The sequence below is a fragment of the Pan troglodytes genome, chromosome 18 (assembly GCF_028858775.2).
Source record: "Pan troglodytes isolate AG18354 chromosome 18, NHGRI_mPanTro3-v2.0_pri, whole genome shotgun sequence".
NCBI classification, from domain to species: Eukaryota; Metazoa; Chordata; class Mammalia; order Primates; family Hominidae; genus Pan; species Pan troglodytes.
The window spans coordinates 45,893,436-45,902,138 of record NC_072416.2 but is presented as its reverse complement, the minus strand read 5'-3'; the positions used below and the strand labels follow the sequence as shown (position 1 = coordinate 45,902,138).

General features: G+C 41.7%; 1 long non-coding RNA gene across 1 annotated transcript in view; it reads right to left on the bottom strand.

Moving 5' to 3' along the window:
- Positions 1-4,742: 4,742 nt before the first annotated feature.
- Positions 4,743-8,703, bottom strand: part of LOC745693 (uncharacterized) — a 51,941-nt gene continuing 47,980 nt past the window's right edge. Inside the window, exons 5-6 of the long non-coding RNA XR_674955.3 lie at positions 5,883-6,035; positions 4,743-5,385 (exon numbers count right to left, since the gene is read on the bottom strand). This is a non-coding gene — a long non-coding RNA (uncharacterized LOC745693). The remainder of the gene's footprint in view (positions 5,386-5,882; positions 6,036-8,703) is intronic.

Here is an 8,703-nt window from a genome sequence, read left to right as displayed (position 1 = left end):
GGATGGGTGGTGATATCCTCTTTATCATTTTTTATTGAGTCTATTTGATTCTTCTCTCTTTATTAGTCTTGCTAGCGGTCTATCAATTTTGTTGATCTTTTCAAAAAACCAGCTCCTGGATTCATTGATTTTTTGAAGGGTTTTTTGTGTCTCTGTCTCCTTCAGTTCTGCTCTGATCTTAGTTATTTTTTGCCGTCTGCTAGCTTTTGAATGTGTTTGCTCTTGCTTCCCTAGTTCTTTTAATTGTGATGTTAGGGTGTGAATTTTAGATCTTTCCTGCTTTCTCTTGTGGGCATTTAGTGCTATAAATTTCCCTCTACACACTGCTTTAAATGTGTCCCAGAGATTCTGGTGTATTGTGTCTTTGTTCTCATTGGTTTCAAAAAACATCTTTATTTCTGCCTTCATTTCATTATTTACCCAGCAGTCATTTAGGAACAAGTTCTTCAGTTTCCATGTAGTTGAGTGGTTTTGCGTGAGTTTCTTAATCCTAAGTTCTAGTTTGATTGCACTGTAGTCTGAGAGACAGTTTGTTATAATTTCTTTTCTTTTACTTTTGCTAAGGAGTGCTTTACTTACAACTATGTGGTCAATTTTGGAATAAGTGCGATGTGGTGCTGAGAAGAATGTATATTCTGTTGATTTGGAGTGGAGAGTTCTGTAGATGTCTATTAAGTCTGCTTGGTGTAAAGCTGAGTTAAATTCCTGGATATCCTTGTTAACCTTCTGTCTCATTGATCTGTCTAATGTTGACAGTGGGGTGTTAAAGTCTCCCATTATTGTGTGGGAGTCTAAGTCTCTGTGTAGGTCTCTAAGGACTTGCTTTATGAATCTGGGTGCTCCTGTATTGGGTGCATATATATGTAGGATAGTTAGCTCTTCTTGTTGCATTGATTCCTTTACTGTTATGTAATGGCCTTGTCTCTTTTGATCTTTTTTGGTTTAAAGCCTGTTTTATCAGAGACTAGGATTGCAACCCCTGCCTTTTTTTGTTTTCCATTTGCTTGGTAGATCTTCCTCCATCCCTTTATTTTGAGCCTATGTGTGTCTCTGCCTGTGAGATGGGTTTCCTGAATACAGCACACTGATGGGTCTTGACTCTTTATCCAATTTGCTAGTCTGTGTCTTTTAATTGGAGCATTTAGCCCATTTACATTTAATGTTAATATTGTTATGTGTGACTTTGATCCTGTCATTATGATGTTAGCTGGTTATTTTGCTCATTAGTTGATGCAGTTTCTTCCTAGCATTGATGGTCTTTACAATTTGGCATGTTTTTGCAGTGGCTGGTATCAGTTGTTCCTTTCCATGTTTAGTGCTTCCTTCAGGAGCTCTTTTAGGGCAGACCTGGTGGTGACAAAATCTTTCAGCATTTGCTTGTCTGTAAATTATTTTTTTTCTCTTTCACTTATGAAGCTTAGTTTGGCTGGATATGAAATTCTGAGTTGAAAATTATTTTCTTTAAGAATGTTGAATATTGGCCCCCACTCTCTTCTGGCTTGTAGAGTTTCTGCCAAGAGATCCGCTGTTAGTCTGATGGGCTTCCCTTTGAGGGTAACCCGACCTTTCTCTCTGGCTGCCCTTAACATTTTTTCCTTCATTTCAACTTTGGTGAATCTGACAATTATGTGTCTTGGAGTTGCTCTTCTCGAGGAGTATCTTTGTGGCATTCTCTATATTTCTTGAATTTCAATGTTGGCCTGCCTTGCTAGGTTGGGGAAGTTCTCCTGGATAATATCCTGCAGAGTGTTTTCCAACTTGGTTCCATTCTCCCTGTCACTTTCAGGTACACCAATCAGACGTAGATTTGGTCTTTTCACATAGTCCCATATTTCTTGGAGGCTTTGTTCATTTCTTTTTACTCTTTTTTCTCTGAATTTCTCTTCTTGCTTCATTTCATTCATTTGATCTTCAATCACTGATACCCTTTCTTCCAGTTAATCAAATCAGCTGCTTAAGCTTGTGCATTCATCACATAGTTCTCATGCCATGGTTTTCAGCTCCATCAGGTCATTTAAGGACTTCTCTACACTGGTTATTCTAATTAGCCATTTGTCTAATCTTTTTTCAAGGTTTTTAGCTTCTTTGTGATGGGTTCGAACTTCCTCCTTTAGCTCGGAGAAGTTTGATCGTCTGAAGCCTTCTTCTCTCAACTCGTCAAAGTCATTCTCTGTCCAGCTTTGTTTCGTTGCTGGTGAGGAGCTGCATTCCTTTGGAGGGGAAGAGGCACTCTGATTTTTACAATTTTCAGCTTTTCTGCTCTGTTTTTTCCCCATCTTTGTGGTTTTATCTACCTTTGGTCTTTGATGATGGTGATGTACAGATGGGTTTTTGGTGTGGATGTCCTTTCTGTTTGTTAGTTTTCCTTCTAACAGTCAGGACCCTCAGCTGCAGGTCTGTTGGAGTTTGTTGGAGGTCCACTCCAGACCCTGTTTGCCTGGGTATCAGCAGTGGAGGCTGCAGAACAGCCAATATTGCTGAACAGCAAATGTTGCTGCCTGATTGTTCCTCTGGAAGTTTCATCTCAGAGGGGTACCTGGCCGTGTGAGGTGTCAGTCCGCCCCTACTTGGGGGTGCCTCCCAGTTAGGCTACTTGGGGGTCAGGGACCCACTTGAGGAGGCAGTCTGTCCGTTCTCAGATCTCCAACTGTGTGCTGGGAGAACCACTACTCTCTTCAAAGCTGTCAGACAGGGACATTTAAGTCTGCAGAGGTTTCTGCTGCCTATTGTTTTGCTATGCCCTGCCCCTGGAGGTGGTGTCTACAGAGGCAGGGAGGCCTCCTTGAGCTGTGGTGGGCTCCACCCAGTTTGAGCTTCCTGGCCGCTTTACCTACTCAAGCCTCAGCAATGGTGGGTGCCCCTCCCCAAGCCTTGCTGCCGCCTTGCAGTTCAATCTCAGACTGCTGTGCCAGCACTAAGCTACGGTCCATGGGCATGGGACCCTCCGAGCCAGGCGTGGGATATAATTTCCTGGTGTGCTGTTTGCTAAGACCATTGGAAAAGTGCAGTATTGGGTGGGAGTGACCCGATTTTCCAGGTGCCATCTGTCACAGCTTCGCTTGGCTGGGAAAGGGAATTCCCTGACCCCTTGCACTTCCTGAGTGAGGCAATGCCTCGCGTTGCTTCAGCTCATGCTCGGTGCGCTACACCCACTGTCCAACAAGCCCCAGTGAGATGAACCCAGTACCTCAGTTGGAAATGCAGAAATCACCCGTCTTCTGCCTCACTCACGCTGGGAGCTGTAGACTGGAGCTGTTCCTATTCAGCCTTCTTGGAATCACCTTTTAATTGTGATGAAATCCAATTTGTCAAGTTTTTAAAAACTTACTTTATGTAAAAGCAGAGCATCTCCAAAAAACCTTTGTCTACCTCAATGTCATGAAGCTTTCTCTTATGTTTTCATGAAAAATCTTTATAACTTTATCTCTTGTGTTGAAGTCTATGATACATTTGTAATTCATTTTTGGTTATAGTGTAAAATTTTGTTTTTTCCAGTTGTCCCAAATTTCAGCACAATTTGTTGAAAAGACTATACTTTTCTCATTGAATTTCCTTGACTTCTTTGTCAAAACTCAATTGACCATAGATGTGTAGGGTTTTTTCCTAGACTCTATTCTGTTTCACTGACACTGTCTTTATACTAATGTCACATTGTCTTAATCACTGCAATTTTATAGTAAGTATTCAAGTCACATAGTTGAGTCTTCCAACTTTGTTATTTAAAGAACAAAATTGAAAATTTAGATTAATAACACAACTAACAGTAGCATAGCAAATGTGAAACACTTAGGGATAAATTTGACAAAATATGTACAAGACTTGTACAATAAAAACTATAAAACGTTTCTTAAAGAAATCTAAGATCTAAAAATGAAGAGATATATAATGCTAATAAGATTGGAAGACTCAATATTTTAAAAATATAAGTTATCCCCAAGATTGATGAGAGTTTTTTAATCATAAATTGATGTTGAGTTTTATCAAGTGCTTTTTATGCATCTATTAAAATAACCTTGTAGTTGCCTTCCTTGGTTTAATTAACATAGTGAATGACAGTGCTTGATTGTAGAATATAAAACCAGCCTTGCATTCCTGGGATAGCCACACCTTGTTATGAGGCATTATGTTTTAAACATATTGCTGGATTGGGCTGGGCGTGGTGGCTCATGCCTGTAATCCCAGCACTTTGGGAGGCTGAGGCAGGCAGATCATGAGATCAGGAGATCGAGACCATCCTGGCTAACACAGTGAAACCCCGTCTCTACTAAAAATGCAAAAAATTAGCCAGGCATAGTGGCGGGCACCTGTAGTCCCAGGAGCTTGCAGTGAGCCAAGATTGCGCCACTGTACTCCAGCCTGGGCAACAGAGTGAGACTGTATCTCAAAAAAAAAAAATATTGCTGGATTGAACAGATACCCCATGAAAGATAATATTGAAAAGCCAATAACTACATGAAAATATATGCAATATCATTAGTTATCAGGGAAATGAAAATTTAAGCCACAATGAAATAATTATTTCACTTCCATTGGAATGACTAATGAAGAATAAAAACATCAAATGTTGGCAAGGACATAGAGCAACTGGAATTTTCATGTGATGCTGGTAGGAGTATAAAAATGATGGAAACCTTGAGAAACCCCAACAGTTTCTTATAAACTTAAACATGTACTTTCTATATAACCTGGCCATTCCTCTCCTAAGTATTTTTTCAAGAAAAATATATGGCACAAAAAGACTTGAACACAAATGTATACAGAAGTTTTATTAAAAATTGACAAAAACTGTAAACAACCCAAATGTCCATCAACAGGTGAATTGATAAACAAATTGTGGTACACCCTTATGTACATACTCAGCCATATAAAGGAACAGGTCATGCTACACACAGCAACATGGGGGAATCTCAGAGACATTTGGCTGAGGGAAAGAAAACATACACAAAACAATGTATGCTGTATTATTCCATTTATATGAAATTCTAAAGTAGGCAAAAATAATCAGAGGTGGTAAGCAGATAGTAGGATTTAGATACGGGGAGATTGACTGGGAAGGCATATGAGGAAGCTTTTGGAGAGATGGAAATGATGGAAATGTTCTATATCTTAATTAGGATGTTGGTTACATAAATGGTGGCATTTGTCAAAAGTCATTGACCTATAGACTTCATATGTGTGAATTTTATTGTATGTAATTATATCTCAATAATATTGACTTAAATTTGATGTATTAAATTTTGCAATTATCTATTTATTTAGGTGAATGTCTTCTTCATTTGCCCTCAAGCTCCATGAGGTCAAGGACCATATCTACTTTGCTCATAATTGAATTCCCAGTGCCTTCAAAGCACAGTATTTAGCAAATGGAAGGTACTCAACAAATATCTGTCAAAGGAAGGAAAGAGGAGGAACTTACAGTCATATTCAAAACTAAAAACATACACACATAGAAGGTGAAGAAGCAAAGCAGGGAATTAAATAACTGCTTGAACCGTTGAATTCACCAAGTAACAGAGCAACAGTTCCAAGATATGAGAAATAAATCTGTGTGTTCCAACGCCATTGAAGAAGGCACTTGGAAATAAGTGAGTTTTAAAAACTATAGAATTTAGGGGGGAGAAGTAGAGGAGAGATGGAATTTCTGGTAGAGAAAACTTTGTGAATACAGGCATAGAAGTAAATGAGTGGTGAATGAGGTGCGAGGAGCTTTTCATCTTACTCGAAAGTGTGCAAATAAAGAGAGCCATCCTGCAGCTCCAGCCCCATCCCTTAAATCCAGACCACTCTCCTTCTCCACTACCCTGTGCCATGCAGCCCCCGGGCAGCTGCCGTGATGGAGCATCCCACCCAGGCTGAGAGCCCCACGACTCCAGCGTTCTCACCGGTGCTTGGCGAGGCCCTGGTGCTTAATGGAGGTCCCAGGCCTGGGGCATGCCGCAAATGGGCTTCAAAGAGAGCATCACGGGTCTTCTCAGCACCGCGCTCACCGGAGACAGCAAATTACAAGCTGAAAATTCACTACATTTGTGAAAACCCTGAATTTATTTAGACAAAAGCAGATGGATAATCTTGTTACATTTCAGCACACCACACTTTATTCAGAGGAAGTGAAACAACGCATTACGCGTTCCTTTCTTTCCATCTGCTCTCCCTTCCCTAAGTTCAGGTTTATTATTAATAAAATGAACTTATCCTGCCTCCCTTTCCATTCCATTAGCCTGTACTCCTAATTAAGTTTTGTTCACGTTGTCCTTTTCAGTGTCTCAGCAACTCTTTTTTCAACATAGCTATTTTCCCCCAGACCTCAAATCATTTCTACAGATGAACTGCTGCCACCAGGAATATAAAATGTCTTTATCAAATTATAATTTTTCTCAAATGTTAAGAAATTATCTAGGCCCTTCTGTTCCTCCAAAGCAGGTCTGACTTGAAGGACAGATTCTGCAGAGGATTAGAATCAACTCTTGACTTGAGTTTTTGGGAGGAGGAGGCAGGAGTCATCTTCCTCTGATTCCAAGCAGCTTGACCTTGGTTAGTTCACTATTAGCCGGATTATTCACTTTCCCACTGCCCTCCATCCACCACTGGTTTGTTTATTTCCTTTCCCAAAACAAATGTAATGAATGGGTACAGAAAGTGTTTCGAGAAAAACCCGCTCTAAAATTAGCTGGGCATGGTGGTGAGCGCCTTTAATCCCAGCTACTCAGGAAGCTGAAGCAGGAAAATCACTTGAACCTGGGAGGTGGGTGGTTGCAGTGAGCCGAAATCGCACCACTGCACTCCAGCCTGGGCAACAGAGCTAGACTCTGCCAAAAAAGAAAAAAAAAAAAAGAAAAAAGAAAAACCCATTCAAAAAACAAAAATGCCAGGGGTGGTGGTAGCTCACACCTGTAATCCCAGGTGTGAGGCTGAGGCAGGAAGATCGCTTGAGCCTAGGAGTTCAAGGCCAGCCTGGGCAATATAGTGAGACCCCCATCTCTAGAAATAAATAAATAAATAAAAGAAACAAATGGAAAGCCCAAGCCTCAGAGACAGTAAAGACAGAAAATATGATTGTCAAAAAAGTGCTGAGAGGGATTCAGTGAGTCAAAGACAAGTCACCAGCCCTCCCTAAACTCCAGTCCACGTTCAAACAGGTTGGAATTTGTAGCATTTCTGTTCATAACCACGGCAGCTGGGAAAGCAGATTGTGCATGTGGCATTGTTGTCAACTTCTCTGGCCTGAGGAGTCTGAGTGTAGCTACTGCAATCTCTACCCCAGGCATTTTCCAGACCCCTTGGCACTCTGGTCATTTTCCAGACCCCAGGCAGGCATGACTCAATGCCAGTGTCCCTCAGGCCAACATTCCTTTAGGTCATGTATGTGCCTGCCTGGGAGAGGGAATTCTTCCTGGGGTTCGAAAGAGTGTGCTCTGGAATCTTGACTCTTGCAGTCAAATCCCAGCTCTGCCTCCACCTACCAGGGCAGACTTGATCCAGTGAATTTGTGCCTCTGTTTCCTCACCTGTAAAACAGGGCTAAAGATCCAAACCTACTTCATGGAATTACTGCAAAGATTGATGTGAGAAAGTCTGACAAGCACTCAGCACAGGGCCTGGCACACGAGTGTGCAGAAAATATTGACTGTCGTTACTAATGGCAACTGCTGAGACTCTGATACGATTCAGGGAAAACTTCAGGTGTCCTGATTTGACCCCAGCTCATGACGGCATACTTACTTCTGCACCCTAAGATCTAGGAAAGCCACATACAACTCAAGCCACAGTAGCTTACACCAGATATTAAGGAGATCGAAATGTCTCTCGGGTCAGTTCCATAGTCCACTCAGCTGAGGAACCGTCATGCTGATGGAGGTTTTCAGGTAAATTTGAGTATTATCATGATTCTTCTCCTGGACACCAAACAAATCACAAAGGAAGTTACTCTCGACTACCTTATTTCAACCCTCCTGGAGGTTATTCATGTTTTCAGTTAGAATTTCTTTCCTGTGGCATTGCATTGCTAATAACGCCAGGTGAGACTGGTGTTAAGCATGGGTCAAGGAAGTCTGCTATTGGTGTTTCGAAAATCAGCAAGTAAAATCCATCCACTGCCCTCCACAATGCTAGGACCCAGATCACAGGGAAGCTGACCTGGCCTCTGGCCTTTCACTCTAATTGACTGTGGCCCTCCCCATGGCTGACCTCTGAAATCACCAAGCTATGGCAACTCGGACACTGAAGCCCTGATTAACGAGCTTTTCTGGAGCGCTTTACCTGTTACCTGTTTTGTACCTTGAGCAAGACACCTCTCTGACCAGGTGCTGTCCTTCCTCAAAGCAGGGGTGGAGCAAGCTGCTCAGGTCAGCCCCTGAGGCTGATCCTGCACTCTCAGTGAATGGCAGAGTCACTCCTGCCTTTTTCACAGCCTTTGAAAGGTTCTGGAATGAACCCACATAAACTACTGCTTGCAGAACGGATGGGCGAGTTCTTTATGACTCTGCTCCTGGGCTCTTAGTAAGCGCACATTTTCCCAAACTTAAATCTTCTAAATTGGAGTTGCCACCTTTAAAGGGTAAGCTGACCCAATGTCCTTGCTGGTCAAAGAAATTTTTTGCAAATGCAGAAAAATACTTAACACTTTCCTTTTCAGACACAGGATGAAAGAGGGCACAAATAGGTCAGAATATTGGCTTAAATCAAATTGTGGGAGCCGTTTGAATTT